The sequence below is a fragment of the Macaca nemestrina genome, chromosome 19 (genome assembly GCF_043159975.1).
Source record: "Macaca nemestrina isolate mMacNem1 chromosome 19, mMacNem.hap1, whole genome shotgun sequence".
NCBI classification, from domain to species: domain Eukaryota; kingdom Metazoa; phylum Chordata; class Mammalia; order Primates; family Cercopithecidae; genus Macaca; species Macaca nemestrina.
This window is the reverse complement of record NC_092143.1, coordinates 67,383,914-67,411,637: the sequence shown is the minus strand read 5'-3', so window position 1 is coordinate 67,411,637 and position 27,724 is coordinate 67,383,914. Positions and strand designations below refer to the sequence as shown.

General features: G+C 41.1%; 1 pseudogene; it reads right to left on the bottom strand.

The window, feature by feature from the left end:
* Positions 1-1,570: 1,570 nt before the first annotated feature.
* LOC112423819 (eukaryotic initiation factor 4A-III-like) lies at positions 1,571-24,399 on the bottom strand (annotated as a pseudogene).
* Between the last annotated feature and the right edge of the window lie 3,325 nt (positions 24,400-27,724).

Here is a 27,724-nt window from a genome sequence, read left to right as displayed (position 1 = left end):
TTAATGCAAACAAAACCTCAAGCCATATGATAGAATCTCAAACTGTTGGGCAAAAATGGACTCAGAGAAGCTGCTAGAGAAGGTGTTATTAGGATAGTTTCTCTCCCTGTTTTGAAGTCACAGTCTTGAATTGAAAAGCACACTCTATTGTGCAAAATACCTAATATTTCTTAAGGATTGACTAGGTCCCAGACTGTGAGCTATGCACGTGACACAAAGGATCTCATTTAATCCATGTAGTGACATTCCACGGGGGATCTCCTGTATCCCCAGGGAGGCCCAGAGAAATGAAGTCGAAAATGATGGAATTGGGATATGTATCCCAGTAGACTGACTCCTGAAACTGTTATACTGCTGGACTCACAGTCCCATGCAGAGGGCATGATGAGGAAAAGGTGGGCACCAATCTTTCCAGCACTGAGAGGGAGATGAAATGAAATCACTTCTGGTAGGATCCTATTAGAAGACAGAAAACCGTTGTGTGTGAAATGTATGATGAAGCCCTAGAAAGATATTTCTCTGAGTCAGTCATTAGTAAATAAGGGATCCAGGGTTTGTGAGCAAGAGCATCCAGATTTTAATTGTTATTAACCATTTTTGATGCTATAGTAAAAATATATCCCCATCTTGGGAAAACTGAAAACTATGAGGAAGTGCAGAGGAAAAGAGATGTTCTGTAATTCCACTGCACTGAGATAATTATTAATACTTTAACTTGCTTCCTATGTGTTTTTTGCATAGTTGAGATCATAGCATATGAAATTATCTGTGTTGATTTTTTTCACTAAATTTTATCACATAACCACATCCCCAGGTTGTTGAAAGCTCTTCATAAACATCATTTTAATAGCTGCATAATATTTCATTTCATGCATGTAATGTTATTTCTTTATTCCTTTAATATTGGGTATTTATGTTGTTGCCACTTCCTCATTATTAAAACAAAAGAAAAACAACTAAAAACCATTGTGGTGGATATGTATGTACTTTCTGTATTTTGGTTTATTTTCTTAAAATTGAGTCTTAGAAACAATCTCCCTGCATTGAAGTATAGATATTCTATTTTTGTTATTTAAAAATAATTTAGTAATTTGAATAATTCTAATTACTATATTTTTATGGGAAAAGTTTTAAATGTTTAGTGAAAAAGGCTTAAAGCAATGCATTTTTTTTTTTTTTTTTTGAGACGGAGTCTCGCTCTGTCGCCCAGGCTGGAGTGCAGTGGCGCGATCTCGGCTCACTGCAAGCTCCGCCTCCCGGGTTCACGCCATTCTCCTGCCTCAGCCTCCCGAGTAGCTGGGACTACAGGCGCCCACAACCGCGCCCGGCTAATTTTTTGTATTTTTAGTAGAGACGGGGTTTCACCGTGGTCTCGATCTCCTGACCTTGTGATCCGCCCGCCTCGGCCTCCCAAAGTGCTGGGATTACAGGCGTGAGCCACCGCGCCCGGCCTGCATTATTTACATATGGATAAGAAGACATGGCAGGATCCCCAGAGCTTTTCCTGGGGTGTTTGGGGGAGAGCTATGTAAAGATAGTCCACATAAACCCCACTAAATAAAAACTGCTCCTAAATATTTCCAAACAGGAACCCAAAATAGATGAACAGTCTCCAACTCATCTTTAGAGTAGTGGGACTGCTTCTTCGGATCAGATCAGTGGTGTTCATAGACATTGCTTCTATCTGAGTGGAATAGTACTGTTCAATGTCTCTCGGGATGCGGATGTCGGTCATTCTTGACAAAGTTAATGGCCGCACCCTTCCAGCCATATCGACCTGATCTCCCAATTCTGTGCGAGTACAATTCTGTTTTTGGGCAGGTCATAGTTAATGATGAGAGACACCTGAGGGACATCTGACCTCCCGGCCCAGACATCTGTAGAAATGAGCCCTGTGCTGGCGCTGGATGGGAACTCCTTCATGACAGACTGTGGCCCTTTCTGAGGTGTGTCTCTGTGCATCGAGGACATGGTGAGAGCGACGTCTTTCATTTTCTCCACCAGTCAGTCAGTTTTCCTTTTGGTATTACAGAAGATGACCACCTGAATGACAGTTAGCATTTTGTAGAGATCACACAGGATGTTGAGTTTCCACTCTTCTCTTTCCACTACCACAAAAAGCTGTTTGATGCCTTCCAGAGTCAATCCACCAAGATGCGGACTGGGTCCAGCATGTACTTGCTGGTCATCTCTAGGATTTCGCGAGGCAGTGTGGCACTGATGAGAACTACTTGTGTGGCTGGAGGCAAGTACCTGAACATGTCATAAATCTGATCTTTGAAACTTAAGTTTACTTGTTTATTATAAAGGATATTGCAAAGGATACAGATGAAGAGATACGTAGGGCAAGGTAGTGGGGAAGGTGCTGGGAGCTTCCAAGCCCTTCTGACTGGGCCACTGTCCAGGAACCTCCATGTGTTAAGCTCTCAGGAAGCTCCCTAATTATTTTCAATAAGTAATACAAACATGTATAAAACACAAATTCAAAAGATACATAAGGTTATACAGTGAAACCAAGCCTTCCCACTCTACCTTCCAGCCACCAAGAGTCCAGCTTCAGTTTCTTGCTTTTCCTTTCAGAGAAATCCTTTGCATTACAAGCACACGTATCTGGCAGATCATTCTGTGTCACAACATAAAGACATGCTTTATTATTTATTAATTTTATGTCACCCCGGCTGGATGGAGGGCAGTAACTATTCAAAGGCATGATCATAGTACACTACAGCCCCCAACTCCTGGGTGCAAGTGATGCTCCTGACTCAGCCTCCTGAGTAGCTGGGACTAGCATTTTTCTTTTTAATGGCTGTGTACTGTTTGAATGTACATCTCCTATGGATGGACACTTAGTTCTTCCTAATTTTTTCCTGCAATAAACAATGCTGTACTCAGTCATGCTATGTGAATCTTACTTCCACAGGATAAGATCTTAGGAGTGGAATTGATGAGTTAAAAGATACAAACATCTAACATTTTGATATATATTACAAAATTTATCCCCATAGAGATTATATCAGTTTATATTTCTATCAGTGATATGAGAAGAGAGAGCCTGTTTTTTCATATTCCCATCTACAAAGTATATTATCAAATGTATTGAAGTTTGCCAGTTTAGAAGGCTAAAGTGTTATTTCATTATAATTTTAATTACTGTTATTTTGAGTGAAGCTGAGCATTTTTTTGGAAGTCACTAATTATTTCCTTTCCTGAGCAGACTGTGTTCTTTTGCGTTGTTTATTTTTTTCCTTATTAATTTGTAGGACATTCTTTACATAGTGAAGAAATTTTAGCTCTTTGGTTGTGATATCATCTGCAAGTGTGTGTTTTTGGCCTAGATTATCTTTTCAATTGTTTATGTTATTTGTTTGTTGATTTGTATGTTTTTGCCATTCAGAAATATTTTATATGTATAGTTCCATCTTTCACAATTTCTATTTTCAGGGTTCTGAGTTTTGTCACATACACAGAACGTCTTTTCTCACTTGGAGGGTTTAAATATATTTTTCTACTTTCCTTTGGTATTTTTATGGGTTTATATTTTACACTTAGATTTTTGCTCAATCTAAAATTTGTTTTTGTGTAAAGCGTGAGATAGGGATACAACTGAATATTTTTTTCACATAGCTAACCTGTATTATTTATTGTGTAAACTACCTTTCGCCTGTTATTTTGAAATGCCAACATTAACATATATTAAATTAGGCCTGGTGGCTTGCGCCTGTAATCCCAGCACTTTGGGAGGCTGAGGCAGGCAGATCACTTGAGGTCAGGAGTTTGAGACCAGCCTGGTCAACATGGTGAAACTCCGTCTCTACTAAAAATACAAAAATTAGCCAGGTGTGGTGGCACATGTCTGTAATTGCAGCTACTTGAGAGGCTGAGGCACAAAAATTGCTTGAACCTGGGAGGCAGAGGTTACAGTGAGCTGAGACTGTGCCACTGCACCCTAGCCTAGGTGACAGAGTGAAACGCCATCTTAAAAAACAAAACAAACAAACAAAAAACCCATATATTAAATTTATATTGTGTATTTGGGTCTATTTCTCAATTTTTCTGTTTTGTTCTATTGGTATTTTTTTTATGAATGGTGGTGTACTTTAAAATTATTCTAGCTTTATAACAGATGTCAATACCCAGCATTGCTCTTTTTCATTATTACTCTTTTTCTTGCTTTTCTTTTCAGATAAATTCTTTACGTTTTCCTGAACAGTCTTGACCACTTTTTTTCCCCCCATAGGAACATTAGAATGGCTTTGCCTGTGTTTTTTTCTTAATTATATGTGATTTCACTAGAGTTTTTTTTTTTTTTTTTTTTTTTTTGAGACAGTCTCATCTGTCGCCCAGGCTGGAGTGCAGTGGTGCCATCTCGGCTCATTGCAACCTCCACCTCCCAGGTTCAAGCAATTCTCCTGCCTCAGCCTCCCAAGGAGCAGAGATTACGGGTGCCCACCACCATGCCTGGCTAATTTTTTTGGTATTTTTAGTAGAGATGGGGTTTCACTATATTGGCCAGGCTGGTTTCGAACTCCTGACTTCAAGTGATTCGCCTGCCTCAGCCTCACAGAATGCTGGGATTACAGGTGTGAGCCACCATGCTGGGCTCACTAGAGTTGTGTTAAATTCTCTGATTAATTTGGGGAGAGATGACGTCTTTATAATTTGATTTTCCTTGTTTCAGAGAATGGTTGTCTTTCCATTTATTTACTTACTATTTGCCCCTTAGTAGCATTTAAAAATTTACTTCATGTGGATTTTTCATACTTCTGGCTAAGTTCATTCCTAGATATATTATCCCCCTCAGCTTTTTTTTTTTTTTTTTTGCTATTTCAAATCAAGTCTTTTTCTTCCATTTTACAATACAACCGGTAGTTGCCTGAACAGTAAATATGTGGTGGCTATTAATTTTATGTAACAATTTTGTTTCTGATCACACTTATGCTCGTTCTTAGTTTCAGCAATAGCTTTGCATTATTAAAACAGTTGACTTGGATTTTCTTGAGAGAGTATTACATTATTTTAAATGATGCTAATTTTACCTCTTTTCTTTCTCTCTCTCTCTTTTTTTTTTTTTGAGATAGGGTCTCATTGCGTCACCCAGGCTGGAGTGCAGTGGCATGATCTCTGCTCTCTGCAGCCTCTGCCTCCCAGGCTCAAGTGTTCCTCCCACCTCAGCCTCTTGAGTAGCTGGAACTACAGGGGTGCACCATCTTGCCTGGCTAATTTTTTCGTAGTTTTTATAGAGACGGGGTTTTGCCATGTTGCCCATGGTGGTCTCCAGCTCCTGAGCTCAAGCGATCTGCCCAACTTAGCCTCCCAAAGTGCTGGGATTACACGTGTGAGCCACCGTGCCCAGCCTCTTTTCTTTTTTTTATGCCTCATTTCTTTTTCTTGTTTTGTTATATTGGCTGATATCCCCATTATAATGTTATATAGTAGTTGATAAAGTGGGCATCTTTGTTTTGTTTCTCATCTTTTGAGAATATGTATAGTTTTTTCTCAGTAAGCATGATGGGAGATTGAGACAGATGTATTTTATCATGCTAAGGAAGTTTACCCATCTTTTCCTATTTTGTTAAGATAAAAAAATTAAAAGTAGATATTGAAATTTTCAAAAGCCTTTTTTTTTTTTTTTTTTTTTTTTTTTGAGATGGAGTCTCACTCTGTTGCCCAGGCTGCAGTATAGTGGTGTGATCTCAGCTCACTGCAACCTCTGCCTCCTGGGTTCAAGCGATTCTCCTGCCTCAACTACCTGAGTAGCTGGGATTACAGGCACCCACCACCATGTCCAACTAATTTTTTGTATTTTTAGTAGAGATGGGGTTTCACCATGTTGGCCAGGCTTGTCTTGAACTCCTGATCTTGTGATCCTCCTACCTCAGCCTCCCAAAGTGCTGTGATTACAGGAGTGAGCCACCGCACCCAGCCTGAAATGCCTTTACAACATTTATGGAGACAATTGTATGGATTTTTGCTCTTGATCCATTAATATCAATGGGTTTCTTAGTATGTTTTGAATAATCCCAATTGTATGGATATTTCAAAGACTCTAATCCTTATTGTGACTGCCTCGTAGTATAGATTGTACGTGTTTGCTACCCCATCATAGTTGTATCAGAACACCTAGCAAATGTAGCATGGGGATGGTAATCAGTGGTTTTCTGCAGTAAATGTTATTATTGAAGAGATGAAGAAGATAAAAAATTAAAAAACCAGAAAGGGCTGAGAGGTGGGCAGATCTTCAATCTTAGTCCATTTCTGTGGGAAAACCATCTGCGTAAAAGCACCTTGCATCTTTGCATGATTCAGTTATAGCAACAGGAAAGTACAAAACCCACCCACGTGGAACCACTGTGCCTTCTAGCTTATGAAACACTCTTTCTGGGTACCTATGGGAAGAATCAGGTATGTTATTCAGGAAGGCTGAGAAGCAAAATTCAACTAACATGGACACAAAAGGAAATGAATTGGCTCATATAACTTGGAAATCTAAGAGGGTGGATCTGACTTTGGGTAGAGCTGCATCTATGAGTTCAAACACTATTATCAAGATTGTTCTTTGTTTTTTGGCTGTTGGCTACCTTTGTTAACTTCATGCTTAGAAAGTCATTCTTCACATCCCAACAAAATGGCCATCAGCAGTGCCAGACTTATGCTTACCTCATTCTTCATTCTTCTTGAACTAAGAAGAGACCTTATATCTTTTCCCTCCTACTATCAAAATATTTTTTTTCTCATTTGAGTCAGAGTAGAGTCAGACTGGTCTCGAACTCCTAAGCTCAAGCAACCTGCCCACCTCGGCCTCTCAAAGTGCTGGGATTACAGGCGTGAGCCACTGCACCTGGCCTAAAATAATGCTTAAAAAAAAAACAAACTATGGCTCTGCTATGCCACAGGTCCACCTGCTTTTTAATTGCTTTGCTCAGGAAATGGAGACATCCTGATTTTGACTTTTCTGTCTGGGTCATGTGTTTGCCTCTGCAGTGAGAAAGCAAAGTAGACAACAAGCAGTGGATGAGGTGATAGAACCAGGAAATTCAAGGAGCTTCCTGGCATTAGATCACATCCTCACCATGGATCTTGATAGAAATAAATATTTCCTCTACAAGTTATGCAAAGAGACACCATGATACTTTTTTTTTTTTTTTTTTGAGACAGAGTCTCACTCTGCACCCAGGCTAGAGTGCAGTGGTGAGATCTCAGCTCACTGCAACCTTCACCTCCTGGGTTCAAGCGATTCTCCTGCCTCAGCCTCCTGAGTAACTGGGATTACAGGCACGCCCCAACATGCCTGGCTAATTTTTGTATTTTTAGTAGGGACCAGGTTTGGCCATGTTGGCCAGATTGGTCTCGAATTCCTGACCTCAAGTGATCGGCCCGCCTTGGCCTCCCAAAGTGTTGAAATTACAGATGTGAGCCACCGCACCCAGCCAACACTACGATACTTTGAATTTAGCTGAACAGGCTCTAAAATTTAGATATTCTTATCGTTTCTCAGCCAAATCATGGGAGGCGAGCATACTGCCTATAGACTCTATTGAATATTATTTGAAAGCCCATTAAATTAAATACACAAACCCTTGGCAACATGGGATTGCCATGAATTTGACTTTTATCTCTAATGTGTCAGGAAATAGTTGATGATGTTTCCTCAAAAATGACAAAGAAAATAAATTGAAATTAATTCTTTTTAGTTGATTAACTTCATGGCAATGTGCATATACTTCAGAGGTTCAGGATTTAGGGAAAATAAGCATCCAGTGAAGAAAAATTGAATAGAAAGACTTGGAAGAGGAGAACTCACAAATACAAGTGAGAGATGTTTTGACAGTAATGGGATATCAAGAGCTGAATTGGCCCTGAAATTGTGTTCATTAAGTGTTGTGTGTTTCTTTGAGGTTTATTAAGACCCTGGAGAGGAAACAAACACATTTCAACACAGAGAAATAAAAATGCTCATTTAGGACTATAACATGTCTCCCTTGAGTTTTTTTAAATGTTATTTTTGACACACTTTTTTGGCATTTTGACACGCCGTTGTTACAGATCCAGTCACAGCACAGTACTTCCATTAGACAAAAACAACAGCATTTTTATTTCTCTAAGAGAAAAAAAGTTTGAAGTGAGATTTGAACTGGCTTTCAAGAACTCTTCAGTGCAGCGAAAGAGTTGAGAAGATAAGACTGAGATGACATTTGTGTGAAGAAAGGCGGGTAGGCCCCTAGCTCCTTCTCTAGGAACCCAGTCACTGTCAGCTGAGTTACTGTGCGGGACAAAATCCCAATAGCAGCACAGCCTTGACCTTGTCCTCAGGTGCTTTGGAAAGGAAACCTCACACAGGTACTGTGCATATGTCGGAAGATGGAGGGAATCTGGCTTTTTGCCAGGCAAGTACTTTGAGTGTAGCATCTCAGGGTTGTTGTCTGGGCAACTGTAATCCAAAGTCTCTGATAAGAGCCAGGAATAGGGGTGTGCCCCTGTAGTCCCAGCTACTCAGGAGGCTGAGGCAGGAGGATCGATTGAGCCCAGGAGGTTGAGGCTGCTGTGAACTGTGATTGTGGCACTACACTCCAGCCTGGGTGACAGAACAAAACCCTGCCAAAAACAAACAACCAAACCAAACAAACAAACATCCCTGATAAGACCTAGGTCAGATTTTGAGGAAATTTGGAAAGCAGAGAAGCCATTTCTTCAGTGTTTCAGGGATATCCAATCTCTGAAATCAACTCTCACACTGCTCCTTAATTTCTTCTCTTCTTTTCCTTCTCCTTTCCCTTAATTTCTGCTCACCTGTAGGTGAAATAGAGTATGAGACACTGAAAGTGACTAAGAGATCCACAATACATGTCAGTCCTGGTGAGGAATCCCTGAGGCCCTTGAGCCCACTTCTACCTCTCACAGTTATACCTGGAAAATGTCTCTGACTTTCATGAGCCTCCATTTCCCAATTTATAAAACGGGGATAAAGATATCTACCTGGTGGGGTTATTGTGAGGTTTTTTGCACCTGAAACAACGTTTAGAATGAAGTAGTTGTTCAGTTGATGTTAGTTTCTCCTTTCTTTTTCCTTTACTTAGGAGACATGAGACAGAAGTATATGAAAAAGTAATTAGCCTTCATAGAATATTTGCATATACAACAATTTTTGATCTAGACCCTGTTTACCAAGGCAAACTGTGGCTTTGGAAGGTAAATGAATGATTTTCTACAGTGACACATACTCCAGTCTACTCATTAGTAGCAGAGCAAGCAATCCTTTAGAAATATATGTAAGCAGGCTGGGCATGGTGGCTCACGCCTGTTAACCCAGCGCTTTGGGAGGCCAAGGTGGGTGGATCACTTGAGGCCAGAAGTTGGAGACCAGCCGGTCAACATGGTGAAACCCTGTCTCTACTAAAAAAAAAAAAAAAAAAAAAAAAAAAAAAAAAAAAAGAAAAAAAAAATTAGCTAGGTGTGGTGGCAGGTACCTGTAATCCCAGCTACTTGGGAGGCTGAGCAGGAGAATCTCTTGAACCCGGGAGGTGGAGGTTGCAGTAAGTCAAGATTGTGCCATTGCACTGCAGCCTGGGTGACAAGAGTGAAACTCCATCTCAAAAAAAAAAGAAAGAAAAAAGAAAAAGAAGAAATGTGTGTGTGCTGGCTAAAGAAAAAAAAAAATACATGTAAAAATAAATAGATAGGATTAAATAAACAAGAATGGACTAGTATAGCAAGCTCCTGCAGTCAGATGATCTGGGCTCAAATCCTGGCGTGGCTTCACACTCTTGGGTGAGCTGTTTAACCTTCTGAGCCTCATTCTTCTCATCTGTCAATGGGGATGACCATGGGGGCTGATAAGAGGAGGAATAACTGGAGCAATGACTATAAGCCAAGTAGACAGGGCCTGGCACATGGCATGGACACTTAGTGTTAGCCATTACTAACAATACAGAATGCAATTATCAGTCAAGTTGGCTGTTTCATGTTTGTAAGGGAACAAGGATAAGGCAAAAGATCCTAACACAATTCAGGGTATTTTTCCACGTAAGTCCTGACTGTTCCACAAGGTGTTAGGGCATTTTGGAGGTTGCCATTCGAAAGGGATTTAACCAATGGCTGACATCCCTGCTTGCTCCCCGCACCTCACCGCCACACTGTAGATCAGTGCCAGCTCTGTGCATGAAGCATTACTCATACTGTCTCTTTACACAGCAGTTAACCTTACTTGTCACTGCTTCCAGTGGGAGATCAAGAGCATTGAAATTACGGAGGTGGCACCATAAATCATGGTCACTTCTTGACATGGCCAGACAAAGCAGCTGGAAGGAGCCTTGCTGCAATGTCAGCTCAATGTTGAAATGTAAAGTTTTAACATATTAATTTTCTCTCTCTTTTTATTGTCATCCTGTTTTTTCCTTGCACCCTCATGACTCAAAGGAGAGCACGGGAGATTGAACTAGCAGCTTGGTGGGTTAATCACCATGCATGGTTTTTCTTTCTTTTTTCCCCCCCTCCAAAGGGGAACATGGTGATTTAAGAATGAAATAATTGAGCAAATCTAACTTGATGTAGTGAAAGAGCTGTTTTCACCTGTGAAACGTCAAGTTTCAGCATCTCATATTTTAAACACAAAAGCTCTTAGAATGTAAGTTCCGTGAAGGATGTATCCAAGGTCTCGCGCCCTGCCTAGGACATGCAGGCACTTATCAGATATTTGTGAAATTCATGGATGACTGCTCTGGCTTTCCGTCTCTCTCATTGCTTTAGTTTCTCCTATTCTTTTACCAAGACTTCCTCACCTGACCCCTCAAGTGCCCCCCAGGTATCAATGGTATCAATTAGGGAAACACCTCTGGGAGAGTTGTTAATATGGTTTGGCTCTGTGTCCCCACCCAAATCTCATCTTGAATCATAATACCCACGAGTCAAAGTAGGGACCTGTAATCACTACATGTCTAGGGAGGCAGGTAATTGGATCATGGCATCGGTTTCCCCTATGCTGTTCTCATAGTAGTGAGTGAGTTCTCAAGAGATCCGATGGTTTTATAAGTGTTTGGAAGTTCATCCTTTGCACTTCTCTCTCCTACTGCCTTGTGAAGAACGTGACTGATTCCCCTTCTGCCATGATTGTTAAGTTTCCTGAGGCTTCCCCAGTCATGCAAAACTGTAGGTCAATTAAACCTCTTTCCTTCATAAGCTACCCAGTCTCAGGAAAGTTCTTTATAGCAGGGCGTAAATGGACTAATGTAGTTGACTTTCTGGATTCAGTTCTTTTCCTACCCTACTTGGCTGCCATGACCTAGGACTTTAACTATAAACTTGTTCTTTCTGAGGGCTTAGGATTCTGAACTGTCTCTATTTAGTAGCCTGTTTTCTTGTTTCCTCATGTTAGGCAATTGGATTTTATGAAAGCTATGCATCTCTTCCCAGATTAATTCACATACAAATGAGGCACATGTAGTTTGGTCCATGATTTTTTTTGACCTTTTGGGGACACATTCATGAATCTAAGTCAAAGACCATGCCTTTTGTAATTGCCTGTTTAATTATCCGTAGCTGCCACCAAGCTCTTCTCTCCTTGAGGGCGGGGAATAGGTTTTCCTCAACTTCTATTCATTTCTCAACCCACTACAATTAGGCTTTCATCTCAAAACTACTCTTCAGAAGTGGGTAGAAGTGCTCTCCAGGCTGCCAACTGCCCGAGCCATCCCCGATTCCTATCGTTGGTCATTATTGCTCACTCTTGTCTTCTCTCCTTTTCTTGGCTCTCATGACACCATTCTGCCCTTGTTCTGCTAGCTCTTGGATGCTTCCTTCTACCTTTCTTCCCCGGTTTCTCTTTGTCTTCTCTACGCCTGAATGCTCATCTTCCTAAGGGCTCTATTCGCACTCCCCCTTTCCTCACATTCTACATCCCCTTTCTGAGGAAGCGCATCTCAGTTCTTGGTTTCCATCACTATGTGTCCACTGCCAATACCCAGGGCATGTCCCAGCCCAGACCTCACTCCTGAATACCCCCTCATCTCCCTCTACATTCACGTGTGGGATGGCTCCCCTGGCTTGTGTTTGGGACCTTATGCCCAATATGTCCATTGGGAGAGAGCACATGTTCTTCACTCCTGATATTTTCTTCCACAGGGAGTCATGTGCATTAGTAAAACACTTTCATCCTCTTTGTACTCCTTCTCCACTTTGGAGAGGAGAAAACTCCCTGATTGGTGAGCTGCTCTTGGAGAACATGTTGTCTTGGTTCCTCTTGGCCTTCAGGAGGCTTAGTGGGAAAGTCCTTGCACCTACCATGGGAGGTAAAGGGCACCCATGGTGGGGAGGACCAGCAGCAGTCTAATTCGGGATTCAGCCTGCGTGAATCCACTGGCCTACAGGTATACACTGTGTTCTATAATATCAACCTTACTTTAAATAATGGGGACGTTTTAATTTCCTATTTGCTTTACTGTTTTATTTCTTTAGTGGTTCAGAAGTCAGGGCTTAGAAAAAGCACATTACTTGGCTGGGTATGGGGTAGGAGAAGGGGTGGAGAGGACTTTCAAGTGCTCATATTACCCTAAACTGAACTAATTATGTTCTCATGCTTTTTCTCTGGAATCTGCCTCTCTTCTGGTTTCTCTTATTTTTCTCAATACCAGACCTCTTTTTTCTTCCAGTGATATTTCTAGAACTTAGCTACCTGCCAGAAAATTTTTCTGAAAATGGCCTTAATTTGTGTTAATGGAAAAACAGGGAGATTTCACTCCCCATTCTGTCTCAGGAATACAAAGGGACACACAGATTCTGTTTAATGCTTATGAAGGGAAGAAAAGAAAGGCTTCTTGGTCATGGCTGTCACCTGGAATTAACTGAGCCAAATTTCTCTAGCTACGATGAAACAGTCCAAAAGAGGTAGAAAATAGAGATCCTGCTCTCATGAAGTTTAGCATTTAAGGAGGAGGATTGTGTCAACAAGAGATACCTGAGATCACAAATAATGCTAAAATACTGAGATACACAGGAGAGCTATGATAACTATTTCAAATTCAATGAGAGGCCGGGCTTGCTGACTCACATCTGTAATCCCAGCACTTTGGGAGGCTGAGGCAGGCAGATCACCTGAGCTCAGAAGTTTGAGGCCATCCTGGCCAACATGATGAAACCCCATCTCTGCTAAAAATATAAAAATTAGCCCAGCATGGTGGCAGGTCCCTATAATCCTGGCTACTTGGGAGGTTGAGGCAGGAGAATCACTTGAACCCAGGAGACGGAGGTTGCCGTGAGCCGAGATTGCACCACTGCACTCCAGCCTGGGGGACAGAGTGAGACTCCATCTCAAAAAAAAAAAAAAAAAAAAAAAAGAGTGCTGAAGTGATTGGATGGGGTTGGCTCCTAGCATGTAGAACTACTGTTATTATCATTTATGGAGAAGATGCGTGTATTGTTGGAATAGGTCAAGAGACCTGACTCACTTTTGCCTTTTACATCCAGATAAATTGTTTTGTACTCTAAAACCTCTTAATTTAAACTCTGTCCTGCTTCTGTGCAGTTTGAGATGCCGTGGTTGGCTTATTGTATAAATATGGGCTTGGTTTATATTCTGTTTTATTCTTTCCTAAACTTTATATACATCCTGACGTAATTCTTGCAGGTGTAAATTCAGCCTGTAAGCAACAAGAAATATCACATTCTACGTTTTCTTTAAACTAATGTAAATCTGTTGCAGAGCCCCTATCCACAGGGCTGTCTAGAAATTCAATGTTGGTCATTGCTGAGGCTCCCTGTGGAATTCTACCCCTGAATGGTGCAAAGGATTTGGGCATTAGAGGTTGAGCATCAGGGATGACCATCTGGTCATCGACCACCAGCCTGTTCCTGTGACCATATAAATTTTTAGTGTCCCCGCCTTCAGATTGGGAGGCTCTGCTACTTGTGTGCCATGTCTTTGGGCCCAGGAATCCCGAAGGAGGCCGAGGCATCATTGTACTTAGGTCTGTCCTCTCTAGGTGTCTCCCAGAGCAACACCTTCAAGGTCTTATGACCTCCCTAGGCACTCCCTGAAATGGGTGTAGATATGAGCTTCCCACAGGACTTACATGCCTCTCTCTCCATTTCCCAAAATATGTTTCTCTGTGTTATGGGCTGAACTTTGGGGTCCTCCAAATTCATATGTTGAAGTACTACAGCACCTTAGAATGTGACTGTTTTTGCAGATAGGGCCTTTAAAGAGGTAATTACGTAAACATGAGGTCATCCATGTGGGCCGTAATCCAGTAAGCTCGGTGTGTTTGTAAGAAGGGGAGATTAGAACACGGGGAGAGACACCAGACAATGCAGCCCAGGGAGATGAGCATGGAACACGCAGCAAGAGTGCGGCCACCTGGCAAGCCAAGGAGACAGCCTTCAGAAGAAACCAACCCTGCCGACACCTTGACCTCAGACTTCCAGCTTCTAAAACTGTGAAAAAATAAATCCATGTTGTTTAAGCCGCCCAGTCTGTGGCACTTAGTTATAGCAGTCTTAGAAAATTGATATATTCTGTATCTTAAAAAAAAACCCCAACAACTCAGGTTTTTACAAAAAAGTAGCTTTAAGTAGCTTATATTTTCTCAAATTTCTGTGGCAAGAACAGTAAGAACCTTGCTATGTGGAGGGGGATGGTGCAGTGGAGGAGGAGAAGACTATTCCTTGAGAACCCAGACAAATTGGTGTCTCAGTAAATTGTCCTTCCATAGACTGGTTTCTGTTTGTCTACTGTTCCTGCCTGGTTTTCTTCTTGTGACAGAACAGATCTCCTTGCCTTATCGACCTACCTACATACTTATCTACCTCCACCCCATCCTCTTGAAGCACCTATTTGCCTGGTGCAAAATTCCAGATATGTAACTCTCCTTTAACTGATTCATATTGACAGGATTGGAAGATTTGAGGTCAATGACACACTAGAGCCAAAAAGGACTTCTGACCACACTTGTGTCCCAGGAGGTGAGGGGGGTTTTAAAAGACTTGTCCTGAACATGACTAGTCAAAGATTGTTTCGTAGAAACATCCTCAATATTTATTGAGGCTCTGGCCGATCTGTGAACCAAGTGAGCCAACTGATTGTTGAGCCCAGTTTCCACATTCATATTAAAAGTCAATTGGAAAAGACAGGATTTCCAAGCAGTTTATAATCTGCTTTATTTCCCTTCCTTTCTACCACCCCGTGATTTTGGTAACTTTATTACTCTGATTGGAAAAAATTGTTGTCTAATGATATTAAAATGTGCAGCTACTGATAAACTGTGACCAGTTCTTGGCTTTTTGCAAGAGCTGGGAATATTAGATGTCATTAAATATTTTATCTGCCTTCCTTCATGCTTTGACTTTAATGCTGTGTTCAAAGATCATTACTCAGTAATGCTGGCAAGGCTCCCCTCCTTTGAAGACATTCTTTATAAGAGCATGTAATATTCATTATTACTCTGAGTTGCCTGCTTTTTTCCATATGTCCCCTCCCCTCAAAAAAAGGTTTCACTGAGGGTGAATTATTCTAGGTAGGACTTAAGTACTATAGGAAGCTAAGAGCAAAACAATCTAGACTTTGCACATTGGCAGGGTGTATTTTAGAGCAAAACGTGTTTTTAGGGCACTGCAGGTCCTCATTCATGTGAAGGCTTCTTCAGTCTCGGGGCTGATGCTTTCAACTTTCAAAGAATGGGTTTTTAGGGTGGCTAGACCTTTATCTATATGATGGGAGAGTTAGCAAGCATGCTACAGAAAGGGGACCAAAAAGCGTATAATAAAACCATAAGACACAAGGAGTAAGAAGGAGAAACGTTTGCAGCTCTATGAGTCACTGGATAGTGTCTCCAATTTTTCCTCCCTAGTGATTATTTTTAACAATGAAAACCATCCATGTCTTACTTGGGAGGGCTTAGGCGTTCCCTTGGTAAAGGTTAGGAAGATGAACAAAATGAATTCAGATGCTGTTGAGGTCCTTCCTTAGGAGGCACCACCAGAGAGATGACTCTCAGGTCTTGACATCCAACCAGGCTGCTCTTCAACAGTTTGCTTTCAGTCTCACAACGATGGTCTTTCTGTCGTCTCTTTGGCCATTAGGCAGCTTAAAGGAACACTCCAGGATCACTTCTTGTACCTGGATGGGGCCCCATGCTATGACTGTCTGCATTCTGATCTTACCTCTGGTTTTTACTAACTTTCTATTCTCATTTGCCTTTGCCCTGATTCCTTCAACTACTTTATTCTTTTGTGATGTATATACTTTTGTAAGTTGCCTGAAATCCTATGTGGATTGAAGTGAGGGTAAATATAGACAAAGGAGGAAAATGAATTATGGAGTTTCCCTTGCACCTGACAGTTCTGTGTAATAGGATATTGGGAGTTTAGGTACGATGAGGGATGTCTCTTTCCGAAGTATTTTGTGTTTTGTTCTTATAGGCACTTGTAGGTATTTTTGGACCTTAAAATTGGAACACACATTCTGAGATAGGGTCGTCTACCGCAATAGCAACAAGATAGAATATTTGGAACAGGTCTGCTAAATAGAGGATGAATGGCCATATTATGAATAGATTAAATATTACATAAAGAGCAAAGGAGAATTCAGGGAAGTAAGAGAAACAATATACATATCTACAACTAAAAAGGGTTGAAATTTTATTTTACAAGCTACAGATAAAGTAATTCTAAAATTCATAACACTAAATTGCTACCCATATATTTTTTTAACCAAGACTGAAACATGTCTTTTGGATTGGAGGAAGTTATTTATTTTTAAAAAAAATCATAATTTGTCCGGGTGAGGTGGCTCATGCCTGTTATCCCAGCACTTTGGGAGGCTGAAGCAGGTGGATCACCTGAGGTCAGGAGTTCGAGACCAGCCTGGTCAACATGACAAAACCCAGTCTCTACTAAGAGTACAAAAATTAGCTGGGTGTGGTGGTACGTGGCTGTAGTCCCAGCTGCTTGGGAGGCTGAGGTAAGAGAATTAATTGAACCTGGGAGGCAGAGGTTGCAGTGAGCCAAGATGATACCACTGCACTCCAGTCTAGGAGACAGAGTGAGTCTCCATCTCAAAACAAACAAACAAAAAAACAAAACAAAAAAGCCCAAAACAATAATAATTTACTATTTTTCCATGCCAATCGATAGTACATTTTGAGATGTATTATATCTCTATTCCTCAAACCATCGGGTCTGAAATCTGAAATTCTTAAGATCATGGCTATTCTCTGTTCAAGAACAAATTGAGGCAGGATAAATGCAACAACCCTGGATGTGATCAGTTGGATTTGACTCATGCCAGGACAGAGAGGCTGGTTTTGGCTTGCTGTTGGTGACTGGGCATTTCAGCTCTAATTTTGATTTTCATGAAGCACAAGTTATATTTCTCTTGGTTTTTGTTTTTTGACACAGATTAGAGGCAAAGGAATGCTTTTTACCACCTTCCCATGCACACAGGAGACAGTGTAGTTCGATCTGCATTCCAGTGCACTGTCTCAGCCTTCTCCTGAGGGTTCTGGAGTTAATGAACTAAGTCAAAATCTCTGAGCAAAATGATTTATGTCTCTGGGGATAGAGGATGCCATGTGGGATCTGCCCAGATAGCAAACAATGATCATGTATCCCAACAGCAGAAGGGTTTGCTCAGGCTCTGAGAGAGAGCAGGTTTTGTGAAAACCTTAATGCTGAAATGTAAAAGGCTTTGCGTGCACTCTGTAGAAATGTAGCTCTCCATCCTAAGTAACATTTTAGGCAGCATATTGGCAATACAAAACATTTGAATAAAATCACTGATGGTATTAGTCACCATCCACCCCTTTCCCTGAGTCTTTAGGGATGTGCGTGCATGAAGTGCAAGCTAAAATAACCTTAATCTAATCACCTCTGGAGATTGAGAGGCGTGTGCTCATATAAATGTCAAGTTGGGACATAATTTAGCTGATCTCTGGGGTTTATCGCTATTGCCAGACTTCCTCTTTATTTGATCTGGTGAAGCAAATTAAATGTGTCTCTTTAGTTCTAAATCAGGTAAGGAAAGGAGACTAGAATTTGTGAGTTTCTTATTTGGATACAATAATCATGCAGCCAGTCCTGATTTATGGAGGCAGCAAGGTCCACTGTGTGTGCAGGAGCAGCAGAAAGGAACCAAGGGCCAATTATCTTGGCCTACCTGTTATCTACTAGTTAGAGGTTGTCTCCTTGACAACACTAGTAGATGTACTAAAGGCTGTGGAGCAGAGGTTAATTGCAAAACAAAAATAAAGCTGTACTTAAATATTAGAGGAGAAAATTCTCTTTGTGTACACCTGGCTCTGGTCATTATTCTCAGCCCTGTGAGAGCCAGACCTCCAGGTAGTGCATTTGAGATGCGTAGATAAGGAGAGCTCATCCAGAGACACCCTGACCTCCAGTAAAGACAATGGCTCTTTGCCACAGTTGAGGAATATCGGGGCTCGATCTTGATGGAATATGTAGGGCATTGTTTTCAGCTGGGGTGATTTTGCTCCCAGAGGACATTTGGCAATGTCTGCAGATATTTTTGGTTGTCACATTGGGGGGATGGTATCTAGTGAGTAGAGACCAGGGATGATGCTAAAAACCCTGCAACGCACAGGACAATTGCGCCACGACAAAGATTTACTTAGCTTAATAGATCAATAGTGCAAAGGGCTGAGAAACTTAGGTCTGGTGGAACATTTATATATATTTAAACATATAGCATTTACTAAACTAAATGGATAAAAAAGAGATCTGTCTCATTTTTCTAAACAAATGCAAGTCATATGATAACTGGGTTATTAACATTCTAGATGCACCACAGAGACAAATGTTCAGCTGTGCAGTCTTTTCACTAGATCACTAAACAGCAAAGCAAAAATGTTATCTTAAAACTGCAGAACATACACATCCTTCTAATGGCATGAAAGAAATTAAAAAAAGCATACAGAGGTCCTTTTCCCAATATGAAATAGACATATCCAAAATTTCAATCTGCAGCACTCTTAATCCTATGCCCCCGAGACTACATTTTAGGTATAGTTACAAATATCTGTTCCAATCATGCCAATATTCATAAGAACATATTTCAACTTCATCTATATGTAGACCCAGAAGGGAACATTTTTAGTGTGATGCGATACTGCATAAAGCAGTTGATGCCTTGGAGGTGGATCACTCCATAAAATAGTGCTGTAAATATTTTATTCAGCACACCAAGTTTCAGTTGACAGGTCCCTACACTCCTTTGCCTCTGCTGAGGCACACACATTTCTTCTCCAGCCCCTGCCGCTGTGGCAACTACTTGCTGCATAAACAATCTCTATGTAGCATGGCAAAGACTTAAAATAACACCAACGCCTTCTAGTCATACTTATAGAGAAATGAGTCCCCTTCATATGTAATCAACTTGTATAACTGACTTCCAGAATAGAATAGCTGTTTTGTTTTTCATTTATTTTGATCCCGCATTTTGGTTTCAAGAAGAGTTATTTCTATTTAGCAATGACTGCTCTGTGGTATAAACTAGATATGAATGTATGTGACTGTTCACTTTATTCTTTGATCAGTGTTGATACTTTTTAGCTATTTATTTTTTGATCCTAGCACTTGCTAGCTTAGTTTAGTTTTAAAGGCTAAGCTGGTGTGAAGTCAGCCTGGAAATCTCTGGGATGACCAGTGTTGCTTGGCATCTCACGTGGAGAGCAGCTTAACTGCATTTGCCTTTATCCTCGTGATGTGCAACAGAGCTCCCATTCCCATGAGACCTGGGGCCAATTAAGCAACTCAAACAGGGAGGCACCACAGCATAGTGATTAGATGTACTGCTTTTAGAATTGTGACTCCAACACATGGCTAATTGTGTGGATATTGAGAAAGTTACTTAGTCTATCTGAGCCTGAGTCTCTTCATAATAGAATGAGAGATCATAATACTGCATGGGTGGTCATGGGGATTAGTAAGGGCTCCATAAATGGTAGCTTTGAGATAATGAGAGATGCTATGATGTCATTCATTGGGGACCTCTCTTCTCTCACCTTCCAAGAGAGCTGGGTTCCAAGTCTTTCATAGCCTGGTCATCCCTTCCCTATATCCATTGAAGAAGTGGTCAACGTATCTTTGGTCTCCTTGGTGGTCTCCTTGGTGATTGGTCTTGTTCCACTAATCTATGTGATCTGCAAATTCTTGTGGCTGCTTTTTGCAAGAAAGCAGAAATCCCAGGCCCTTCCTGCTACCAAAGTGCTGGTGTTTCTTCATACCTCAGTTACCCCAAGACCTGAATACTCTCTTGGTGAGCTTAAATCATCACTTTCTTCTGCCAGCCTTTTGGGTTGCAAGGTTTCACCTCTGCTTACTCTGCTCACACCAGGGCCGTCCCAGGGCCTGGCCATCTTTCTCATCATGGTCACGTGGTAGGCCTTGTTTCTGGCATTATCAAGAATCTGGTGACCTTGAAAGATCTGCCGGACACCAGATTCTCCCTTGCATTTCACTCTGCACTTCGAAGGCCAGTTCTCTCTCCAATCCTTCATTCTTTTGTGGGTAAATGGTGTGGGTTGGCCCATGTTTGGATGCGATTGATAATTGGAAGCAGCTTCTCTTGTTTTCCCTTCTTTTTTCTTTTTAGAGACAGGGTTTCAGTCAAGCGATCCTCCCGCCTCAGCCTCCCAAGTAGCTGGCATGTGCTGCTGTGTGTACACGGGTGTGTGTGATGCAGGTGTGTGCCACTGTGTCTGGCTAATTTAAAAAAAATTTTTATAGTGACAGGGTCTCACTATGTTGCCCAGGCTGGTCTTGAACTCCTGGGCTCAACTCCTGGGTTCTTCTGCCTTGGTCTCACAAAGCTCTGAGATTACAAGCATGAGCCATGGTGCCCAGCAAAGAAAGCTGCTCCTCTAGTAGAAAGTTTTGGCTACCATATTACCAGTGCTGTTCTGTTAGGTCTCAGGCTCTTTCTCCTTGGTGATTGGAAAGATAGTGTGTGTCCTGTTTCCTTCATAACAAGAAGACATATCCCTGTGACATTTGACAGAAGTTTATCAGATTATGAGTTTTTTGGATAGGAACAATGTTTTCTTCATTGTTTTATACTCACAGCCAATCACATAGAAGGTGTTAAATAGATGTTTGCTAAATGAATGATGATATCTGGGAAATGTAGGTGAATGAGTCCCTTATCTTATTTTTTACTTGTTTGGGATGCTGGGTGTTCTTTGGTGGAGGTGTGGGGTAGATAGGTTGCATGAGGGAATGGCAGGAGAGAAGTATATTGTGGCCAGAGCACTATGGCCTGTGCCATATATGGCAAATAGAATCTATATGACACATAAGGCAAGTGGAATCTATGTGACAATGAGAAACCAATGCAGAGGTTTTAGCTGCAAAAAGATATCGTGTGTCTAATTATTCTAAAAGTTGTCTTGAAATCCTCAAAAAAAAAAACCTCAGAGAAAATTCATTTTAGTGGACTTGCATCCAAATCAGTTATATTCTGGATAGTGCATTTTATGTGTCATATAAGGAATGAAATGGAATCAAATAACAGGGTGTGGCTGGCATCTATAACTAAGCATGCAGATGGCCCCTTTCTTTTGTCTCAAATTATACATTTCTCTTTTCTCTGATACTTGGGCTTTTGGACCTTGAAAGGAATTACTTGTGAGAACCGAGGACTCACTTGGTTCAAGGATGCTGAGCTTGGGAAGTTGTGGGGATTATGTAACATATCAGAGGGCAAATGACACTTTGCTAATAGGAGAACCCATAGGGCAGGAAGATTGTATTGTACTCCTAATCAATCATTTCAGCAATTCTCGACTCTTACAAATCTTTATTCTAATCTAGACTGCAGCCCATCTGCACTGAAGATGCAGTAAAACCATTAAATAAATTCACATTCATACTCTTTCATTTATTATTGGCTGTAACATTGACATTATCATATTTCATGTAGGGAGAAAAGTATAATAATTGTACTAACTATTTATATACATGTGCTCTTTCAAGAATTAACAATTTTCTGGTAATGGCCAAGAATTATCTTCTTAATACAAATGTATTTCTGTTGTTATAAGACTTTCTGCTCTTTCATATTAATTATAGCTTTAAGAAGAAATTGACTTGGATTTCTCTGTGTTTTTGTGTAATTGGAATTCAGACATATTGCTTTTGCCAAGAATATAGTGTTTTATTGCGTTTTTTGCAAGGTTATAGGACGATGAATTGGAAATGATCATTTTGTCCATTTTTTACAGGTTATATAAAAATGTCATTTGATGTGGTTTAAAGAGTCTTTTAACCTTTTTTCCCCAAGGTGGATCTCGAGGACAGTGGTGTAAGATTATTTAGACAATACCTTTAAGTATTTTGCTTTGTTTGCTAGCACTGTATCAATATAATCAACCTATTTAGTAGCAAGAGCCTGTAAACAATAAATATATATTTCTAGGTAACTGACCCCCAAAATGATATTAAAGAAAATATTTATATTGAATACTATTTTTCTTTAATGTCATTTTAGGGGTCAGTTATGAATATTCTATTTAAAATGAGATAAATGATCTAAGTTACAGCTTATGCAAAACCACCTAGGGCATTGGGCAAAAGGCCGTTTAGATCAGCCTCTGGTAATTCTGGCTGTCAAACTATGAGCTTAGGGACTGTGGCTTGTCACAAGCTCCTGTTCCATTCTCCCAGGCCACTGCTTAGTGGGTCAGCTACAAACACCACAAACTCAGTTGGCAAATTATGTAACTCAACATGTAGATTTTCAGTGTACAAACTACACAGAGATGGGATTTATACCAATTTAGCTCCTAACACTGCTTAACCCACACAATTACCTTGTGCTGTTCCAGCCTACTTTATTCTGAGACATTTAGATCATTCAGAGACTTTCTCCTACTTGCTGGTCTCCAGATGTGACCTCAAGGTGCCACCTCCAGATCCAAACTAGGCTGGACAGAGGCACCAAATCCTTAACTGGCAGATCCTTTGGGGGTATAATGCCTAGGAAATCCTCAATGCATGCATTCATTCATTCATTGAAAGAGTCAAAAATATCCGAGCCCTTGCTATGTGCTGACATTGTGCTAAGTGCCAGGGGAAAAAAAGCAAATAAGCCCAGGGCCTTACCCTAATACAGTTCTCTGTCTGAGCGCCTTCATCTGGGCTCATTCTTTCAGCTTTCTGTTCTTTGTTCCTGGTTTGACTATGGAACACCGTCTCTCTCATTTTCCTCCTGTACACATTTATGGCCATCCTCACACACTGTGCTTCCCGTGGCAACTCATTGCTGACTCCAATTTGGCAGGTAGTTTATTACCTGCTCCATTTTATAGATGAGGCAGTAGAGAGCTCTTTTTTCTACGCTTGAGCGAAGCCTGTCTGCAGACATGAATGCTACAAGCTGAAAGGCAGAGGCCAGTGTTATCTGCATTTGAAGACACAACATTTAGGCTTTTCTTGATGTTCAGAGGAGCCCAAAACTGAGTTGTTCAAAAAATAATTTTTCTGGTATAATTATTTCTAGGTTGGGGAAAAAAAAAAAATCACAAACCTCATCCAGGTGTAACTTAATTGACCACTGGATGTCACCATTACTCCATATAAATACTGTGGACGGCTGCTGGGCGCTAGGATTTAGGAGCATTTGAAGGTCTGTCTGTGCATTTTTAGCACTCTTGCTTTGTCCAATTTGCATTATAGTCACCCCAGAGCTTCTGCGAAACAAGACGGGATTATAAATAAGCAACTCAACAAAGAAATCAAATTCATCTTACCAAGGAGTAACCATGGTTAATGATCTGATTTAGGTGACAAAGGGATGCTTGGGCACTTGCAAATCATCCTCAGCAAACCTGAGTGAAAGCCATCATTTTTCCCTTTGTCTGGAAGTCTAGATTGCCAAGAGTCTGTGTCACACAAAGATTCAGCACGGCACTCATGGAACTGAAGAGTCACATTTTAGAGGTCACCTCTTCCAACATTCTGCCCAATGCAGGAAGCTCCTTAATCCCCTGTCCCCATAGGACCCAGATGAATGGTTGCCTGCTTCTAAGTATCCCTGGAGACCAAGCTCACAGATTCACCACGCAGCACGTTCTGCCTCGGGAGTGCTGGAATAGAACTGGAAGGGATAGGGAGGTCTTTCTTCAACTCACACGTTTGCTTTTCCTTCATGGCTGCTGTGTGATGTTATATACTCATTAGTAGAGGATGTTGTGGGAGTTCAGAGGAAGGGGCTTGGCCCAGCCCAGAGGGCGTGAGAAGGAGCAACTCTGGAAGGTTCAGTTCCTAGAGCAGCCTAAATGGGGCCTCTGGGGAGGCCCTGGGCCTTTTGGCCTCCCCGAGATTATATAACGGAATGGTTGCTTACTCTGGCTGGATACGGACCCTGTCCTCTTCATGTAGATGCTGCTGGTAAGTAAGCATCGAAGGAGCTCATGGAATTCAGCAGCGGTGACATTTAATTAATATGGTTCTCTCCCCCAGGGCTGTGGAGAAGGTGGAAATCTCATAATCGAATCTTGGTTTTGTACTGGAGTCTGGTCTGTAACTATAGGACCACTGCTACAGAAAGATGGCATTTAAAAAAAAAAATTTTTTTTTTTTCGATGGAGTATCCCTCTGTTGTCCAGGCTGAACTGCAGTGGCGTGATCTCGGCTCACTGCAACCTTTGCCTCCTGGGTTCAAGTGATTTTTCCGCCTCAGCCTGCAGAGTATCTGGGACTACAGGCGCTTGCCACCGCACCGGCTAATTTTTGTATTTTTAGTAGAGATGGGGCTTTACCATGCTGGCCAGACTGGTCTTGAACTGCTGACCTCAGGTGATCTGTCCACCTCGGCCTCCCAAAGTGCTGGGACTATAGATGTGAGCCACGGCGCCCAGTCGAAAGATGGCACTTTAAAGCCAGAGGAAAGCATGACCTGTTTAGCTGTCACGCCCACTTCTATTCTTTTAGACTGGGGCGGGAATACGTCTCCTTCTCTGCTCATTCCCTCACTTGGAAACCCAAGCAAGAGAGCTCAGAGCCCCATCTGGAGTCAGGGAAGATGGAAGAGGTGAAGGACTCCCTGCATTTTTATAAGGCCCCAAGGCCCTTGGAGACAAGATGCTTTTTATCCATTACTAACGGGCACTTGGCTTTTTCTTTGGCTCATTTCTGGTTCAGAATTTTAGTGAAATGACGAAGATCAGATGTTAGCTCTGGAATCCAACAGATGTAGACTTAACTCTTGGCTGGGCCTCCTTCTAGCTGTGTGACTCCAGGCAAATCACTTAGCTTCCTTAAACTTCAGTTTTTCCTTTTGCAGAACGAAGACAATGCTGATCATAGTATCAACCCTGAGGGACCGTGCTGAGGATTGAATGAGAATACATTCAGGCCACGGAGCACAGTGTGTATATATTACACACACTCCAAAAAGGCTAGCCGCTATTATGGAGTTGGATAAATTGACTCAAGAAAGGGCAGAAGGAACTTGATATTGTGACTGTACATTTCAGACAGGCCCCAAAGAGCAAATAATCAGATCACAGCATTCACTCCCAGAATAAGCATATTCAAAAACCCTTTCTTTGTCAAGCACGATACGTGGAGGGAGACCCGTTCTGTTTCAGAAAGCTGACAGTTAAGTGGCCGAGATACACCAATAGGCAACCCTAATAGATGTGGTGGATGCAACAGCAGAAATACGGCCACAGGTGTCACATTACCAGGTAGAGCTACTCAAATTTCTATGGATGCAAATGTAGTGTAAAGACACATCTAATTAATTTTTTAAAAGTTGCTGGATTCTTTTGTTGCAAAACTGGGGAATTTGGACTATGATATAGTGGTGGTTGCATAAATATGGCGTCATATGCAGTTTCTTGAGCCATTGCAAAATGTGCAGCTATTATGTAACAACACCCCTGAAAGGTGCTTTGAACAAATGTAACTTTCATGTTCCTTCACCGTATAAATGTCTATGTTCAGAGCAATACAATGAAGATTGCCAGAAAGACAATTGCCCCAAGCACATTCATATTTCCAGCTGACTATACCTTTTCCATCTGAATGTACTTCCTGTTGTTCTTGTAAGGCTTTTATATAAATTGCTTCAACGTTTAAACCAGTTTAAACTTTATATGAGTGTATACTATGTAGATTAAAACAATAGGCAGAATCAAGTTTCTTTTACTCAACTAATTATTGTAGTGGTGCTATTTAGATTGCATACTGCCAACATTGTCCCTCAGGATAAATCTTCCTTGACAAATGTTGGATGTTGAGCTATCATATTTATCTACCCCATCTAAAATGATAATTGCAGCCAAGACTTCAGAATTTATTTACCAGCAGCATATTTTTACAACTATTCATTTAACCAGCATTATTGGTACCTACAGTGTACAAGCTTATCTGACATGAACTCACAAATGGAATCCCTCTTTTCACTTAGCAAAGGTTAGCATCATATTGTTTCAGCCAACCTGTTTGCTTACCGCAATGTAGAATACCATCTGCACAGAGACAAAGGCCTTCAGTGCGGGTTCCTTAGACAGTTGCAGAAACATGTCAGTTTTACAACAAAAAGCCATTGAAATGATCCATGCTCTAATGATACGCACCAGAAGGATCCCATCAAAAAAATGATAATGAGAAAAAGATTTTGAGCTCCCAACAAGTATACAGTGAAGAGGGAATACTTGCCTGCTGGGTACAGTCCACAGGACTTGTTGAGGAGGATGGATTTTATTTTGTGAAAGGCCCTTTTATGGGCATGGAGACATGTCTGATACACAAAGCTGAATGGAGGTGAAGTGGCTAAAGAGGGAGCTGAATCATTTCTCTGTATGACAAAGAGATTAAGAAAGGTGGGGTTTCCAAAATCGATCTGGGATGGAGGAAGCATAAGGGGGACAATCGGGATCGGGGAGAGAGGAGAGAAAACGAGGAGATACAGGAGAGGTTTATAACACCGTGTCTTGAGGGGACAAGGGAAATTCCCAGTGGGGGCAGGTCAAAGACTTATGAGAATAAGGAAGTCTACAGGTGTAAAGACCCCTTCCTTCAGCTCTCCACATGAATACCAGTGCCTTATATATATAGGTGGAGTTTTGAAGAAATGAAGGTACAGTGTCCCCACCACAAGAGTATTATAATACAAGCAGGGTGGCCTAAGCAAGACCTGGGGAGAACCATGAGCTGTTCTCCATCAGGAGAAGCTCTTGCTGACCGATATACAGAAAACCCTCCTTGCCCCAGGTTTATCAATTTCACTCAACACTTGAGGTCAGCTTTGTACCTCCTCAATCCATAAAATGTAGGTTTGAATCACCTTAACCTAGAGGTTAAGGGAAAGATGAACTCACCCAGCTGATATTTGGAGGACGCAAAAAATGACAAAGATACTTGTATTAGAAAAGGTTCTCCAGAGAAATAGAACTCAATAGGATGTGTGTGTGTGTGTGTGTGTGTGTGTGTGTGTGTGTGTGTGTGTGTATTTGTATTATATTGGGTTCTACTTCTCTATGATATATATGTGTGTGTGTGTATATATATAGAGAGAATATATATATAGCCTATATATGTATTTTGATATATAATGTATATATAGATATATATTATATATCCTATATGTGTGTATGTATATATGTATATCCATCCTGTGTGTGTATATTTATGTGTATATATGCACATATATAATATATATATAAAGAAATTTACTTTAAGGAATTGGGTTATTTGGTTATGAAGGTTGAAGAGACCC